General features: G+C 47.0%; 1 protein-coding gene across 6 annotated transcripts in view; it reads right to left on the bottom strand.

The window, feature by feature from the left end:
* The window catches only part of DTNB (dystrobrevin beta), a 217,177-nt gene extending 199,554 nt beyond the window's left edge, over window positions 1–17,623 (bottom strand). For 3 of the 6 annotated variants that reach the window (XR_005660347.1, XR_005660348.1, XM_039913079.1), the window contains exons 1-2: window positions 17,509–17,622; window positions 12,939–13,009 (exon numbers count right to left, since the gene is read on the bottom strand). The gene's annotated coding sequence lies outside the window, so the exon portion shown is untranslated. Of the gene's footprint in view, window positions 1–12,938; window positions 13,010–17,508 lie in introns of all 6 variants that reach the window. The other 3 variants (XR_005660349.1, XM_039913078.1, XR_003761973.2) reach the window with 2 other exon arrangements.
* Between the last annotated feature and the right edge of the window lie 576 nt (window positions 17,624–18,199).

Here is an 18,199-nt window from a genome sequence, read left to right as displayed (position 1 = left end):
AGAAATCAAACTACCTAGGATGAAGAGTCCCCTCTGTTGCAAATCTGGCACAGATTTCCCAGAGCAGGAAGATCAAGCATGAAATGGATTGGAAATAGTTGGGTTGTAAAGACACAAGCAATGGATCTGGGATTTTCCTACAGAAAATTATTTTTTAGGGTAGGTAGTGCTGGAACTATCTAGCAACAGTGCCTTGGAAACAATATTTTGTCTCAATAAGCAATAAGGACTCTCAGCTCTCCAAATGCAAAGGAAACAACTCTTTGACACTCTGACTATATTACTGTATTATTTTGTATTTAAAAGTGAGACATAGCTTCACAGGTTGATTCTTCACAGCAGCTAGATTAACTACCGATAAATTACTGCTCTAGGTCAGACATGCCTAAAGAGGAAGATACTGAATATATTGCAAAAATGGTTCTCATGTAACACTCTTTCATCTCTGTATACCTAAAGTGTTACTTGAATCGTTATAGGCTAAAATCACTTTGGCTAGCATATCTGAAGTCTGAGAAGGGGAACGTTTCCTCGTTCCCCCAGAACAAAGTCATAACTCTTTATTGCACCTGACAGGGATGGCCTACAGAGGAGTAACAGGAAATTAAGTGCCAAAACACATTTAATAGCAGTTAGTCAGGATCAGATACTGAAATGCAACTTAGTGTTGCAAAATGGTCCAGATAAAATAATCCATGTACCTGAAAGGAAACCAGTGTCTCCTGATGAAGGCCCCTCTTGAGGCTATTCTCCCATGGCTTCAACTACCACCTTCATAAGGATGACTCCCAAATCTACCTAACTGGCCCCAACCTCCCACCTCCTCTATCTCACATTGTCCTCTGGCTCTAGGATATCTCTTCCTGGTTGAGCCACTGGGACCAAGCTCAACGTATCCAAAACTGAACTCCCCATATTCCCTCCCAAATCCTCTCCCCTTCACTTTCCCTTCCAGTTGACAACCCCATCTCTGAGGCCCACAACCATGATTCCTCCCTCTCTTCTGATTCCCATACTCATTCTTTTGCCAAATGCTGTAGGTCTTTTCACCCTCATTTCCAGCACCTGCCTCTTCCTCTCCATCCAAAAGGCCGCCAGGCTGGTTCAGGCACTTGTCATCCCCAGCCTGAACTGCATCAGGCTCCTCATTGACCTCTCTGCCTCAAGTTTATACAACATTCCTAGGCCTAGATCACGTTTCTAAAATGCCGGCCCACTCCTCAAAAAACACATATTCCTCTCCCCATCAAGCAGAAACTCCTGACCAATGACTTTAGGGCACTCAAATCAGTACTCTCCCTCCTATTTATCCACTTTTTTCTTCAACACTTACAGCTTACATTCTTCGCTCTTCTCAAAATAAAATATTCACTGTGCCTTATTCTTGTTTTTCCCACCACCAACTTTACTAGTGCCCTCCCCATGCCTTAAACTCCCTTTCCCTTAAAATTCAACAGATCACAGTCCTTCCAAACTTCAAAGCCCTTCTGAAATTAAATCTCCCCCAGGTTTTCCCCAGTGAATTTCTAATCTTCCACTTTTTTATATATCCTACATCCCTACTACTTAAGCACCAACTCATGTACATTTCCCATTTCCCTTAATCTTAACTATTTGTGATTTATTTTAGTACCTTTCTACCCTGCTAAACTCCTGGAGGGCAAGGACCATGTCCCCTTACTCTTTCAATTACTTAGTATATTGCTCTGCACAGAGTAGTAGCTGTTCTATAAATATTATGAATTGATTATTCCAGCAGCAATGACTCCAAAAGCAAGAGAGACCACGAGCCAAGGTCATCTCAGAATCATCCATACTATATACCCTGAAACTTTAACACCTTGGCATGCTAATGAGACACTTGGAGCTGAATCTGGGAGCTGGTATAAGAGGAAACAACTGGAGATTTCAAGGATTAATGAGCTCACAAATGTGGGGAAATGCCATAAGAAGCAGAATTTTTTGAAGGCTACTGTTGAACATAAATGAAACTGCTTCAGAGAGGACACATCAAAGCATTAAGAGTTGGCCTCCCCCCACAATTTGTTTCTAGTCTCTTGCAGGGAAGAATGACAAAAGTCTAATTATCCGTCGAACTGTTTCCCTGCTGAGGAAAGATATGTCTTTAGAATACCCAAGGAGTCACGGGCTCACTGTAGGACTCAGAATCAGCCTGCCAAGTAGCCTACAACTACCAGGGCAATGTGGATTCCATTTCCTTAGGGACTGAGGGATTGCACAGCCCCTGAAACACTGGAAGAGCTCTAAACCTCCTCAGGGAGCTCCTTCAAGGGAGCTCTGAACTGCTTCTCTGAGAGTTAGATCCTCTCGGCAACTTTTAGGATTCCTCCCCATGGCCAGAGGGGTCCCTTCAGAAGTCACAGCCTAGTTCTCCATTAGGGAAAGAAGCAATCACATGAGGGCATCTGGCCCAGTGCCCAGAAAGAAGCTTGCTTCATTCAGGAAGTGAGTATTACCGGGCAAGGAGCAGCAATCTTTGTGGAAATCAGAGAGACTGACTGGAGACTGTCAGACATGGAACTGTGGAGACAAGACACAAAAAAATTGATCGAGAGGAATAAGTATGCTACTCTGACTCCTTCCCACCTAGCCCAACGGCAACTGTGATGGAAACAGTACTGATCACCAATAGCTGTTCCTCTGAAATAACGTCTAACAACACAGAGAAGACTAAGCAGACGAGGAGCCAGGGATAACAGCAAGAACTATGGCAGTGGTATGGTCTTACATGAAAGAGGAAGACTGTGATGATATCTCCTGCCATCTTTCAAAATCTACTCTCTCTCTCCATGAGCCTCAGACCCCAATTCATTCATTCAATAGTATTTATTGAGTGCTTACTATGTGCAGAGCACTGTACTAAGTGCAAATCACACTCAGGCTCTATAAACACTTGCTCTGATCCCTTCTTCCCTCTGTAACTGCCATTTCCCACCATTCGATCGCTGATGGCTCCTTCTCCTCTCGTTTCAAACATGCTCACATCCCCCTTATTCTGAAAAAGGGTTCTCTGGATCCCCATACACCCAGACCCCAGCTATCACCCCCTCAGTGTCATCTCCTCTTCTTCTGACCCTTTGCTCACACCCTCTCTCCTGTATTGAGTTCTCTCCCGATTTTCAAATCCTTCTGAAATCTTACCTCTTCCAGGAAGCATTTTTCAACTTTCTTTTGGTCAAGTCAAATCCTCCCAATTGCCACCTCGGCACTTTGTGCTCTCAGAATCACCCACAGCACTTCTGATCATATTAATTTACTTTAGTTAACCACTTATTCACATTTCCATCTTTTCATTCTCTTCCTTTTTCCTGTAAATTATTTTGCTAAATATTGCTAATTAGCTAATTGTAATGTGAAATAATTTAGAGGCCCCTCTGTCTCCTAATTATTCCATCCTCTGCTCTATCATCCTGCCCTATCAGTGAGTAAGATTTCAGCCCTATAAAACTGAAGGTCCTATGTCTGAACTCTCATCCCCAAAAAGATTACATTTGGCCCCAGAATAGTCTAAGCCAAGTCACTAGCTCCTCATGAAGTACTCCCTTCATGAGGGGTCTGTATCCCACTCTTTCTTTCATCCATGTACTCTTCCAGGACTGTATCTGGGTTTTTCTCCTGAATGAAGGAGCTTTAATCAGTGAACTTAGAAAGCTAGGCAGCATGAAATTAAGATTACGCTTATCAACTCTACTCCAGTGCTACTCTTCCTAAAAATAGATTGTCTTCCAAACCAAAACATAAGCAACTGGAAGAGGGAGATGGTGAGAAGAAAAAGATGAGGCTCGGGAAAAACCATATCACGCTCTGGACTTGTGATTATGCAACCCAATTCCAATTTCAGTTACTAATGCATCTCGTCGCGGGCTCCCCCTTCACCGTCCTACTGCCATCAATTTCAGGCAAAGGTTCACCACACACTTACCCTTCAGCAATCAGTCTAAGAGAGGGAAAGAAGCAATTGCTGATGGCATAATCATCACATGCTCTCACTCTCACTTTGCACTCCCACAAGGGTGTGGATGATGGTAAAAAATAAGGCTTCTGGTGAAATGCTAATTATTTTTTTTTTTGCTTTTTTTAATGGTACATGTTAAGCACTTATTACCTGTCAGGAACTGTATGAAGCACTAGGGTAGACACAAGCTAATCAGGTTGGACTCAGTCCCTGTCCCACATGGGGCTCAAAATCTTAATCCCCACTTTACAGATGAGGTAACTGAGGCACCGAGCAGTTAAGTGACTTGCCCAAGGTCACACAGCATAAAAGTGGCAGAGTTGGGATTAGAACCCAGGTCCTTCTTACTCCCAGACCTGTGCACTATCCACTAGGCCAATCTGTTTCTCTAAGTAGCAACTGGAACTCCTTCCTCACCCTCAATAGCAGTCTAGGGAGAAGGGAATATGAAGCATATCAAAACTGCACCTATTTTATAATTCACACCCACACTAACCAGGCCCTTACCCTAGTTCTCAAACAATCTCACATAGAGAAATCTATTAAGGTTGAGGTTTCTAGATAACCCAATGGTGACAGATCGTGAGCACCTCAAAGGATAGGATCCATGACTAAATCCCATCTGTGTATTTTTTCCCAGAGCTTTATATTGTGCTCTGCATTCAGTAAGTGCCTGGTACATAAGATTACTAATAATAATGGATTTAAAATGATCATGGCATTAGTTAAGCACTTACTATGCGCCAAGCACTGTACTAAGCGCTGTGGTAGGTAAAGGATATTCAGGCTACATATCCCTGTCCCACATGGGGCTCATAGTCTAGGGGGAGGATTTAATCCCCCTCCTATAGATAAGGAAACTGAGGCACAGACAATTTGTGACTTTCCCAAGGCCACACGGTAGAAAAGTGGCAGAGCTGGGTTAGACGCCATATCCTCTGCCTCCCAGGTCCAATCTCTCACCAACAGACTACGCTGCTTCTCATAAAAACTTCTAACATATACTATTACTACCTGAGAACCTGGTGAATTTCCTTTGGTTCCGTCTCCTTTCAGGATGTTCCAGCTGGCAGCAGGAAAAGAAGCCCTGTGGCGGGTGCTGCTGCTGCTGCTGCTGCTGCTAAGAATAACCACAGGAGGAAATCTGTGGGTCTAAGGAGGAGGAGCACAGTCAAGGAGTCCAAAAGGCCTCAAGATATCTGCAGGGAAGGTGGAAGTTCAGCAGGTGGGCGTGGCGGGGAGGAGGAGATACATGCTTTCACTTCAGTACCACTCTGAATCTTCCCAAACGTTGTACCTCCACTTCTTATACCTGGTATGCTTGTCCCAATTACGGTAATTTTCTACTAGCTGGTGGTGCAGGTGAACAAGCATTACAGCTTCTAGGGCAACAAACACTCATTAACACACTATTCTTAGAGAAACCATGACAGAAGTGACAAAAGCAGTACCACCGAGGGACAATAAAAGTTATCTCCATAACCCTAGGCAATTCCCAGGGATTCCATGGTTTGCTCAACCTCACAGTGAGTAAATATTACAGCAGAAATTGTATCCAGACAAACCAGTTATCTTTGATGTGCTAACCACAGACCTATCCTCCTTTCCCTTAAGATTCTTAAATCGTACCTTATAAACCAACTGGCAGGCCCGGTCCATTATGTATATTCAGTTCTGACAGATGGTATGTTTTCATTCCAGGCTTAGGAAAGTGCATGGTGGCAGAATAAGGGAACATTCTTCCGATAATACATCTGCCTACCGAAAACATGATGTAGTGCCTGTCATGGAGTGAGACCCGGGGTGAGTTTTCCTTATCGCTGGGTTCTGCAAGAACGGAACATCTGCACTTAACAGAACCGGTCATATTCCTGCCCTGGCACACTCTGAGACCCTGAAGAGCACTAGATCAAATATAAATGGCAGAATGACTCCGAATCAGACTTCTTTGGAGAAGAATATCACTTACTTTTTCTCCTAAGTCAAGTCTGAATTTAAAACTAAAACTTGATGCTTCAAAATGGAAAAATGACTCATCCCTCCATCAATCTGTCAGTGTCTGTCACTTGTTTCCCAGGCTTTATTACAGCAAATTCCAAGAGCACTTGCTGGGATTCACACTTCTTGACAATAGATGGGGCAAAAAGTGGCTCAGCTTGTATGTAGTAGTTTCAGCAGATGAAAGATATGAAATAAAGAGTGCCCCAACACAATTCACAGATCCACTGACCATGATTTAATCCTCCAGAAAAGCCAATAGTATTAAAAAGCTGAATATGGAATGGGAACACGATGATGATGAGGATGGTGACTGTGGTATTTATTAAATGCTTACTATGAGACAAGCACTGTTCCAAGCACTGGAATAGATACACAGTAATCAGTTCGGACCCAATCCCTGTCCCACACAGGCCCAGAAAAGATAAGTGACTTGCCCAAGGTCACACAGGCAAATGGCAGGGCCAGGATTAGAACCCAGGTCTTCTGACTCCCAGTCCCATTCTCTACTAGACTGAAGTGTTTCTCTACAGGACGCACTGTATTTTCTCCATGTATTTTAGATAATTTGCAAGTAGGGAACATGAGCACTATATGGTACTGCACTGTATTTCTTGTGCTGAACTAATTTTGCAATTTTTATTTCATTATGATCACTACAATAAAATATATTCAATTACCTATATTACTTAGCTCAATCAATATATTATTCCGAGTAATTTTGGCAAAAATAGGGTTTCCAACCCTGATCCAGGGACCAATAACACTATTCCTGTGAGATCGGGGTGGGGGGGAGAGAAATGAAAAAAACTTTGTTTCAACTAAAGGTCCAGTTTTCAGGAGTTGAGTGAATTATTATTCAGACGCCTTCCTGTATTAACCTATCTTTTCAAATTTTGGGAAAATCAGTGTAGCATTTCCTACAAATTTAACAGGCTTCAAGACTGATCAAGAATAAAAGCGATGCCCAAGAACCTCACTTACACTTGCCGAAGCCTATAAAGACATTTTAGGATTGCCTTTGCCCTTTAAGGTCTGTAGCAGCAAAAATAAGCACTGTTACCTTTCTTTTTGGTAAGTTTCTTTTAAGTGATGACAGTGCTCTGATTTTAGTCTCAAGTGAAATGATCCTTCCCAAGTGGGGAAGAGGAGGGTGCAGTGGCACAAGAATCCAGCTGGGGGCAGCACAGAGCTGTCCCGCACATGTCCACTGCAACTATTCACTTTGCCAAAATTCTGCAGCGAAAGGCTTGGAAGCCTCCAAACGCCCTAACTGTGCATTTCTAGTTTGTTTTCTCGGACTGAAAACTTAATGCTTCAAATATTGTTCCAGGTATTGCTCAAAATCCTCGGTCCACCAGCCAGGACCTGGAAATGCTTTCAGTTTGATGTCTGTCGGAGGAAATACCTTGAATTGAAAGTTGATCAATTTAGCCTAGAAATCTAGTGTTGCGACTGCAGCACAGCTGATGCTCTTAAGCAGCTGGCAATCTGCTGGAGAAGACCAGTAAAAACAGAACATAAACTTGCAATAAGATAATGTAGAATAATATAGATAACAGAAGTGTGTACATAAATTGACTGATAAGAACAAGGGTGTTGAGGTAACTGGGGTAAATAGACCAGCCAAGGCAGTGGGGTGAAGGCAGCCTAGATAATCTCTGAAGGAAGAAGCAGTGTGGTCTAGTGGATAGAGCACAGACCTGGGAGTCAGAAAGACCCGGGTCCTAATCCAAGCTCTGACACGTGTCTGCTGTGTGACCTTGGCCAAGTCACTTAACTTCTCTCCACCTGTTACCTCACCTACAAAATGGGAAATAAGTCTGTGAGCCCCATGTGGGACACCAACTGTGTCCAACCCGAACAGCTTGTACCTACCCCAGCACCTGGTTCAGTGCCCGGCGCATAGTAAGCACTTAGAGAATACCATAAAAAAAGAAGGCTTTGGAAGGAAGGAAGAGGCATAGTTTGGCAAAGCAAAGTGGAGGGAGCCTTCCAGCCTATCTACCCGATTTATCTAAATTACAGATAGGAGAAAGTAAAAAGCATAATGATATGTACCTAAGTGCTAAGAGGGGGTGAGGGGAAGGTGAGAGTACCTAAGTGCTTAGGTGATGCAGAAGGGCTGAAGTAGCAGTTGATGGGTATAAACCAGGGAAGGCCTCCTAGAGATGTGATTTCAGAAGGTTTTGAAGGTGAGAGAGTAGAGGCTTCCAGATGGGAAGGAAAGGCAGGAGGGAGGCTGTGGGCAAAAGACAGGTAATAGCAAGGCATGTGAAGTTGTGGGTTGGCTTGAGAGGAACAGAGTGTGCAAGCTGGGGTGTAGTGGGAGAAAAGAGCGAATAAGCAGGAGGAACTGATTGAGTGCCTTAAAACTGAGCTTCCCCTTTTCCCTCTGCTCCCTCTCGGCTCCCCCTTCACCTCCCCTCAGCTAAGCCCCCTTTCCCTCTGCTCCTCCCCCTCTTCCTTCCCCTCCCCTCAGCACTGTGCTCATTTGTATATATTTTTATGATCCTATTTATTTTGTTAATGAGGTATGCATCCCCTTGATTCTATTTACTGCAATAAAGTTGTCTTGTTTTTGTCCGTCTGTCTCCCCCAATCAGACTGTAAGCCCATCAGTGGGCAGGGATTATTTCTCTCTGTTGCCGAACTGTACATTCCAAGCGCTTAGTACAGTGCTCTGCACATAGTAAATACTACTGAATGAATGAATGAATGAATAAATGGTGATCAGGAGTTTATGTTTGAAGAAAAATGGGAAAAAAAATCACTGGAGGTTTTAGTGGAGATATTTGTACAGAATGACATTTTAGCACGACGATTTGTTCAACAGAGTGAAGTACGGTCTGATCACAGGGAGCTCAGTGAGGAGACTGATGCAATAGCTAATCCACAGGCAGGGGATGTCAAGTCCCTGGCCCTGTGAAATGGCCATTTGGATGGAGAGGAAGGGGCAGACTCTGGAAATATCATGGAAAAAAACTGGGTAGGATTTGGTGACTGATTGAATATGGGGGTCAAAAGAGATGGAGGAGTCCAGGGTAACGCCAAGGTTACAGACTTCAGAGACAAGAAGGATGGTGATATTGTCAACAAAAGAGGAAGTTAAGTGGAGTAGAGGATTTGGGAAAGAAGATGGGGAGTTCAGTTTTGGACCTGTTGAGAGCTCGGGGGGGGCAATGGATGAGCAGCAGGGGAGTTGAGATGAGAGAGTTGAGGAGAGAGAGCAATGTTTTGAACTTGGGATGGGGCTGAGAGCTCTAACTGGGAGAACAAGGCAGCCAGAAATAAGAGTCCAACTAGCAGCTAACTTTCAAGCTGCTGGTTTTTGTTTTATATAAGGAAAAGGCTGATCCAGTAAGTATCTCATCAAAATGAATCAGGATGCAGTATACTGCATAGACTGGAGTAAGGAGAGACTGGAGACTATTAAGGGAGTTTGTTCTAGGGATATGACTAAAAAGGAACAGAGGGAGGGGTAAATTCAAGTCTGACTTCCCTGCCTCGCTCCACATCGCCATAAATTAAGTAGAAGGAGGAGGAGCAGTACTTATTAAGGGCTTACTTTGTGCAAAGCACTGTAATAAGCACTGGGAAAAAATATACCAGCGGGAATGAGATACAGTCCCTATCCCTTTGAGAAGGGGCTGAAAATTTGAAAATAAGGAGGAGATGAGACAAGACAAAGTCTGCAGTTACTGAGTGCCTATAGGATGCATGCTGTTCCCGCAGGGGTAATGAGAATTTTCTATAAACTGATCATTGTACTAAGTGCTGGTGTAAATACATAATGAACAAAAAAATTCAGTCTGTGAAGCACTCCTCTAAAATGCTGTAGAGAAGGGGTGTATAAAAGCAGAAACCTGTTCTCTGCCCTCCAGGGCCTTACAATCACAAGAACATTCAAACTACATTTTACTCATAGGAATTGTGAAGGCTCAGCTCATACAAACTTGAATTAGAATAAGTTTGAGGAGTCATCCTAGTCAGGAAAAGCATTCTAAAGGACTGCATAGAAGGAAGCCTCAAGGAGGGAATTTCCTTCCAAAGAAGGCCCAGTGCCCCTCCAGAGTGTAAGCTCGCTATAAGCAGGGAACATGTCTATCAACTCTGTTTTACTGTACTCTCCCAAGTGCTTAGTACAGTGCTCTGCACACATTAAATGCTCAATACAATTGATTCTACCCCCATCTGGTAGTAGTAATTGTGCTCATTGAGCAACTAGTGGGTGTCATGCACTGTAAATAGCACTTGGAAAAATACAACAGAACCACACAAGACATTCTGTGCCTACAGAGATCTTATATTTAATCTGAGGAATTTACATTCTTAACACTCCCAGGTAGGAGACCAGTTCAGCTCAGGGCTCCCATGAAGAGCTCAAACCTGGCCTATAGAGAACCCTCCAGCCCACAGGGAGCCTGGACACGCCAATGGTACGGGATCGAACCAGCCACCTAAATCTCATCTTTATCTCCTTAGGATCATCCAGTCTTCAGGACTATGGATTTTCTAGAGCTGGTCTGGACTCCTGCAGTCCTCTGCCCAAAGGAAGATGAGCCTCTTCTCAGACTCACACCCTTCCACCTACACATACAGAGCCTCAGAGCAGCGGGGACCCAAACCATGGACCCTTCCATTCCTTGCATTCAGCTCCTCTTAGGCAAGATATCTGAAGTCAGAAAACTCCTTGTTGGATTCTGAATGTCAAGAATGACGAGTGATCTGGTATAAGAAGAAAGGACGGTCATTCTGTTCGCTTGGGCAAAGAGGTAAAAATGGGTTTCAGAATGACCAGTGCCAGAGACAATCCTGACAGAAACAAAATGAGAAATTGAGCAGAAGTGAGAAGGAAGGCATAATCGAAGAGGGACCGGGGTCTGAAGCTGGAGGAGAGGAGTTTATACTGAATAAGGAGGGCAGCTGAGGTCATTATAAGGAAATACCTTCCAAGAGGTGAACCCAGATGATGTCTGAGTAGCAGCAGCTGACTGCACAAGGTATGTGCTTCAGAGGCCACTGTAACCACCCCCTCACTAGCCTCCCTCCTTAAACTCATTCCAAGAGCTAACAGAATCTAACTAAAAGCTCCTCAAATGGCTTATCTGTTTCAGGAAGGGAGGGGAGGCGAGAAGGAAGCAAAGATCTATTGCATTCAGTCTGCACTCTGTCAGTTTTCTTTTAATCTCAATAGTAGTATTGATACACAAAAATGCTGCAGTTTCTGCCATTAGTCCTTCCTGTTTATGAGCTTCCACTGTAAAAAGATTTGATTTAAGTTGTTCCTACCAGCGAGGACTTGCCTCAAGTTGTAGTCAAGCAGTTCAAACAGCAGTACATGCGCCTGTGCAAGCAGGCAGGTACATAACATTCTCCAAAACACACAAACTTTAAAAATTGAAACTTCCTGACAGAATAAGCACCTCACGTAGCTTGAAGGGGGAGACGAAGGGGGTGTGCAGAGAGCAGAGTTTTAAAAAAGTACTGCACCAGTGAATAGGCATAAAAGTCAAGTACTTCAAACTCTTTAAAAAGTACTGCCAGAACTGCCTAGCTTTGCCCTGTCCTCCTTCACGGACACTTTGATTTATGTACTCTAAAAGTCCTCTCGGAACCTGTGGAAGGTCAAGTTGGAAGCTGGCAGACAAAGTAACCCAACAGGCAGGGCGACCCGGTGCAACTCCAAAAACTGTCCAACACTCGGGACTCTGTGGCCTGGAACAGACTGGACGGCCAGAATTCCAATACTCGGCTGGAATTCTACCTGCTACAGGATTAGTATCAAAAGTCAAATCTCTGGCTCTTAAACCGGAGGCTTTAATGATAAAACAAAATGGAACCAGTCTCCGGGCATGGGTTCTGGCCTCCTCCTTTTCCACCTTTTGATATCCAGAATGGGGCAAATTTTAGAAAGAAAAAGGCTCATTTAGGGGAATTCCACATGACCGGTGAAACAACTCCCCTCGGACATTACAGTTACTCACTCTCCAAGGCCAGACGCCAACCTGCCCTTGAGGAGAGAGAGCATGTGGTAAAAGGGTGAGCCAGAGCCATTTTCTGCTCCTCCTGCCACAACACAACTACTCTCTAGGCCTCACAAAAACAGTCCACTAGTTTTTTACCCTTTGGCCGATCCCTGGACGGGTTGTTTTGGGATGGACTTAACTGGGACGATTGCCACAGCCTCTCTGCTTCAGGGGTGTCTCCCCTCCATACTCAGTCTGAGAAAATCAGCAAGTGAGGGACCAAACCAGCCCAGAAACCAGTGGTTCATGACAACAGTGGGGGAGGTGGGGTGGGCAGGAGCACACACAGCTTAGGGAACAGAAATACTACATCTACTCCCAAAGACTAGACACCCTAAGACCTTCACTCCTCCTTCCCCTTCACCAAGCCCAAAAGCGGAAGACACTAGGTGCAGGAGAACAACTTTTCCCTAGTCCAGACACTCTAAAGCTACTGCCTTCAAAAGTACAGGGTGACAAGGGAAGTTCGGCCACCCATGTGCTTCAAAATACACTATCTGGACCAGGGAGGTTGGGATTTTACTTTAGCCTGGAAACGTGGTCCTGAAAGACCCTGGAGGGAGTTTCCGTAGCCAGGGAAAGAATCCCCACCTTCCTGAAACTGGAGGAATGACATCACACTGCTCAACCTAGAGGGGAGTCAATCAGTCAATCCTATCGATTGAGCGATTACTGTGTGCAGGACACTGTACTTAGCGCTTGGGAAAGTACAACATACTAAACAGACACATTCTGTCCCACAACGAGCTTACGGCCTTGGGAGGAGTAGCGGGGGGCAGCAGAAAGGCAACAGGAGCATCAACAATGTAAATCCTACTTCCCTTATCTTCCCACCTTTCCTCAGGCTCCATCTTAAAGCTGTTTGGGGTTTGAGAAATGCTGGAGAACAGACAACACCGTCCCCTCAGCAAACAGTATCTTTCTTTCATGCCCACCTTGAATCCTTCTTGCTCTGCCCCTTAATAGCTCCGTCATCCACTCCATCTGGTAACCCAATCTCCAGTAACTGGGAAGGGATGGGAAGGAAACAGGGCAAAAAGACAAAGCTTTCAGTCCATTTTGTCTTCTCCAAATCTCGTGCCAGACTAGGAGGCTGGGGAGCAAAGAAGCAGCGTGGCTTAGCGGAAAGAGCACGGACTTGGGGGTCAGAGGACGTGGGTTCTATCCCTCGCTCCACCACTTGTCTGTTGTGTGACCTGGAGCTAGCCACTTTCTCTGGGCCTCAGTTACCTCATCTGTAAAATGGAGATTATCATAAATAATGGTATTTGTTAAGCACTTACTATGTGCCAAACACTGTACTATGCTATGAGCAAATCGGATTGGACAAAGTCCCTGTCCCACGTAGGGTTCACAGGCTCAATCCCCATTTTACAAATGAGGTAACTTGGGCTCAGAGAAGTGAAGACCTTGAGCCTCATGTGGGACAACCTGATTACCCTGTATCTACCCCAGCGCTTAGAACAGTACTTGGCACATAGTAAGTGCTTAAATATTATTACCATTCACCTCCCCATTCTGGAACTGGAACTGGTCTCAAATGTCCCATTCTCCATCAAGGGGGGGATGACTCAGGTTAAAAAAGACTTAAGCCTCCATTTCCTCTTTGCTCCGATCCCCTCAGTGCTGAAAGGAGCTAGAAGTGGCTCCTTGGGCCAGCAGAAATGGGGTCCTTCTCCACTTCCCCACCCTGCTACATTTCTCCTCCTGCACTTAACTGTCTCTGAAGCTCTCTACCCCGGGACACTTGTTTCGTTTTGTTGTCTGTCTCTTCGTTTTAGACTGTCAGCCTGTTGTTGGGTAGGGTGGACTCTATCAGTTGCCAAACTGTCCATTCCCAGCGCTTAGTCCAGTGCCCTGCACCCAGTAGGTGCTCAATAAACACGACTGAATTGGAACTTAATAACCCTCTAGCTAGTGCCTGGCTCTTCGGGGTTCATTCATTCAAGAGTATTTATTGAATGCTTACCCTGTGCAGAGCACTGTACTAAGCGCTTGGAATGGACAATTCGGCAACGGATAGACACAATCCCTGGGCACCCTGCTGCTCCTTCCCGCCCTCTCAAGGGACCCAGGCATCATTCGATAGTATTTATTGAGCGCTGAGCGCTTACTACGTGCAGAGCACTGGACTAAGCGCTTGAAATGGACAATTCGGCGACAGATAGAGACCGTCCCTGCCCAATAACGGGCTCAGTCTCACCACTGCTTGGGTGCAGAGGTGACACTGTGCACCCGTTGTTGGGCAGGGATGGTCTCTGCTGTCCCCTTTCCCTCTGCTCCTCCCTCCGCCACCCCCCCCCCCGGCTCTTCCCCCTTCCCCTCCCCTCAGCACCATGCTCATTTGTATATATTATTACCCTATTTATTTTGTTAATGAGGTGTATGTCCCCTTGATGGTATTCATCTTGATGATGTTGTCTTGTTTTGTTTGGTTCTCTTTTGCTTTGCCGTCTTCTCCCGCGTTTAGCCTGTGAGCCCGTCACTGGGCAGAGACGGTCTCTATCTGTTGCCCAACTGTCCATTCCAAGAGCTTAGTACAGTGCTCTGCACATAGTATGCGCTCAATAAATACGACTGAATGAATGAATGCTGCCGAGCTGTCCATTCCAAGCGATCAGTCCGGTGCTCTGCACATAGTCGGCACTCAATAAATACGACAATGGATGGATACTGCCGAGCTATCCATTCCAAGCACTCAGCCCGGGGTTCTGCACATAGAAAGCGCTCAATAAATGCGACCGAATGAATAGATGCTGCTGAGGTGTCCATTCCAAGCGCTCAGTCTGGTGCTCTGCATATAGTCAGTGCTCAATAAATACGATTGAATGGATGGATGCTGCCGAGCTGTCCATTCCAAGCGCTCAGTCTGGGGCTCTGCACATAGTCGGCGCTCAATAAATACGACTAAATGAATGAATGTTGTTGAGGTGTCCATTCCAAGCGCTCAGTCTGGTGCTCTGCACATAGTCAGTGCTCAATAAATACAACTGAATTAATGAATGGTGCAAGTAGTCCATTGCAAGTGCTTAGTATAGTGCTCTGCACATGGTTAAGCGCTCAATAAATACGACTGAATGGATGGATGCTGCCGAGCTGTCCATTCCAAGCGCTCAGTCCAGTGCTCTGCACAGAGTCAGCGCTCAATAAATACTACTGAATTAATGAATGGTACAAGGAGTCCGTTCCAAGTGCTCAGTCCGGGGCTCTACACATAGTCAGTGCTCAATAAATACGACTGAATGAATGGATGCTCCCGAGCTGTCCATTCCAAGCACTTAATATAGGGCTCTGCACATAGTGAGCGCTCAGTAAATACACTGAATGGATGGATGCTGCCAAGCTGTCCATTCCAAGGGCTCAGGAATGAATGGATGCTGCCGAGCTGTCCATTCCAAGCGCTTTGCACATAGTCAGCGCTCAATAAATGCGACTGAATGAATGGATGCTGCCGCTGTCCATTCCAAGCGCTCTGCACATAATCAGCACTCAATAAATACGACTGAATGGATGGATGCTGCCGGGCTGTCCATTCCAAGCGCTCTGCAAATAGTGAGCGCTCAATAAATACGACTGAATGGATGGATGCTGCCAGGCTGTCCACTCCAAGCGCTCTGCACATAGTGAGCGCTCAATAAATTTGACTGAATGAATGGACGCTGCCGATTTGTCCATTCCAAACGCTTAGTACAGTGCTCTGCACATAGTGAGCTCTCAATAAATACGATTGAATGAATGGATGCTTCTGGGCTGTCCATTCCAAGTGCTCTGCACATAGTGAGTGTTCAATAAATACGACTGAATGAATGGATGCTGCCAAGCTGTGCATTCCAAACGCTTAGTACAGTGCTCTGCACAGAGTGAGCTCTCAATACGATTGCATGAATGGATGCTGCCGAGCTGTCCATTCCAAGCGCTCTGCACATAGTGAGCTCTCAATAAATAGGACTGACTGGATGGATGCTGCCGAGCTGTCCATTCCAAACGCTTAGTACAGCGCTCTGCACATAGTGAGCGCTCAATAAATACGATTGAATGAATGGATGCTGCCGAGCTGTCCATTCCAAGCGCTGCACATAGTGAGTGCTCAATAAATACGATTGAATGAATGGATGCTGCCGGGCTGACCATTCCAAGCGCTCTGCACATAGTGAGCGCTCAGTAAATAGGACTGAATGAATGGATGCTGCCGAGCTGTCCATTCCAAGCGCTCTGCACATAGTGAGCACTCAATAAATAGGACTGAATGAATGGATGCTGCCGGGCTGTCCATTCCAAGCGCTCTGCACATAGTGAGCGCTCAATAAATAGGACTGAATGAATGGATGCTGCCGAGCTGTCCATTCCAAGCGCTCTGCACATAGTGAACGCTCAATAAATACGATTGAATGAATGGATGCTGCCGAGCTGTCCATTCCAAGCGCTCTGCACATAGTGAACGCTCAATAAATACGATTGAATGAATGGATGCTGCCGAGCTGTCCATTCCAAGCGCTCTGCACATAGTGAGCGCTCAGTAAATAGGACTGAATGAATGGATGCTGCCGGGCTGTCCATTCCAAGCGCTCTGCACATAGTGAGCGCTCAATAAATAGGACTGAATGAATGGATGCTGCCGAGCTGTCCATTCCAAGCGCTCTGCACATAGTGAGCGCTCAATAAATAGGACTGAATGAATGGATGCTGCCGAGCTGTCCATTCCAAGCGCTCTGCACATAGTGAGCGCTCAATAAATGGGACTGAATGAATGGATGCTGCCGAGCTGTCCATTCCAAGCGCTCTGCACATAGTGAGCGCTCAATAAATGGGACTGAATGAATGGATGCTGCCGAGCTGTCCATTCCAAGCGCTCTGCACATAGTGAGCGCTCAGTAAATGGGACTGAATGAATGGATGCTGCCGAGCTGTCCATTCCAAGCGCTCTGCACATAGTGAGCGCTCAGTAAATAGGACTGAATGAATGGATGCTGCCGAGCTGTCCATTCCAAGCGCTCTGCACATAGTGAGCGCTCAGTAAATAGGACTGAATGAATGGCTGCACCCGAGCCGTCCATTCCACGGGCTCAGCCCGGTGCTCCGCACATAGTCGGCGCTCCGCAAACAGGACCGAGGGCCCGACGGGCTCAACTCCTCCGCTTCTGGAGGCCGCTCGCAGCGGGATGGCCCGTGGCTCGGTCGTATTTCCCGAGCGCTCCCCGGGGGGGTGGGGGGAAGCGTCTAATCCCCCCCCCCCCCCCGCCCATCAGACTGGGAGCCCGTCAAAGGGCAGGGGCTGTCTCTTTTGCCAAGCGCTTAGTGTTGTGCATAGAGTAAGCGCTCACTAAAGACGGTCGAAGGCACGAAGGAGGGCCGGGCCGGGCGGAGAGTGGTGGGCGGTCGGGCCGGCAGGACCGGCCGGTCCTGGGGGGGGGGAAGGGGGGGGAAGGGGGGGGGCCCTGTCGGCGGGGCGGCCGCGGTCCCCCCGCCCCGTCCCGCCCTCCGCCGGCCATCCCGACCCCTACTCACTTCCCGGGGGTGCGTCGGGCTCCAGGGGCGCGATGTCGGGCGATGGCGACGACCACCTCCCCGTCCCGTCCCGTCCGGTCCCGTCCTGCGGCGCGGCCCCGCCGTCGGCAGCCGTTGGGCGCGCTCCCGGCCCGCGCACGCGCACTCGGGGCGCGCCCCCCGCGCCCTGGCCCCGGAGCGGCAGCCAGTGCGCAGGCGCCGAGGGCCCCCCCCCCCCCTCCGCGGCCTGGCCTTCGCGCCCCGCGCCGCCTCTTTCTCCCCGACAGGTCGACGACATCGGCCCGGATCGACGACATGGGCCCGGGCCGGCGCGGCCCCGGCAGGGAGAGAGAACGTGGAGGCCGCCCAGTCGTCGTGAAGAGGGTGATGGTAGTCATAAGGGTAAGCGCTGACTATGTGTTAAGCGCTGGGGGGGAGGGAGACAAGATGGTCAGGTTGCCCCACGTGGGGCTCCCACTCTTCATCATAATCATCTTGGTATTTGTTAAGCACTATGTGTTAAGGCGCTGGGGGGGGGGGGGATCCAAGGTGGTCAGGTTGCCCCACGTGGGGCTCCCACTCTTCATCATCCTAATAATGTGGGGATTTGTTAAGTGTTGACTGTGTGTTAAGCGCTGGGCGGGGGAGACAGGATGGTCAGGTTGCCCCACGTGGGGCTGCCAGTCTTCATCATAATAGTACTGTTGGGATT

This window comes from Ornithorhynchus anatinus, chromosome 9 (assembly GCF_004115215.2).
Source record: "Ornithorhynchus anatinus isolate Pmale09 chromosome 9, mOrnAna1.pri.v4, whole genome shotgun sequence".
NCBI classification, from domain to species: domain Eukaryota; kingdom Metazoa; phylum Chordata; class Mammalia; order Monotremata; family Ornithorhynchidae; genus Ornithorhynchus; species Ornithorhynchus anatinus.
Note: the sequence above shows the minus strand (reverse complement) of the source record. Positions and strands in the feature narration are given on the sequence as shown.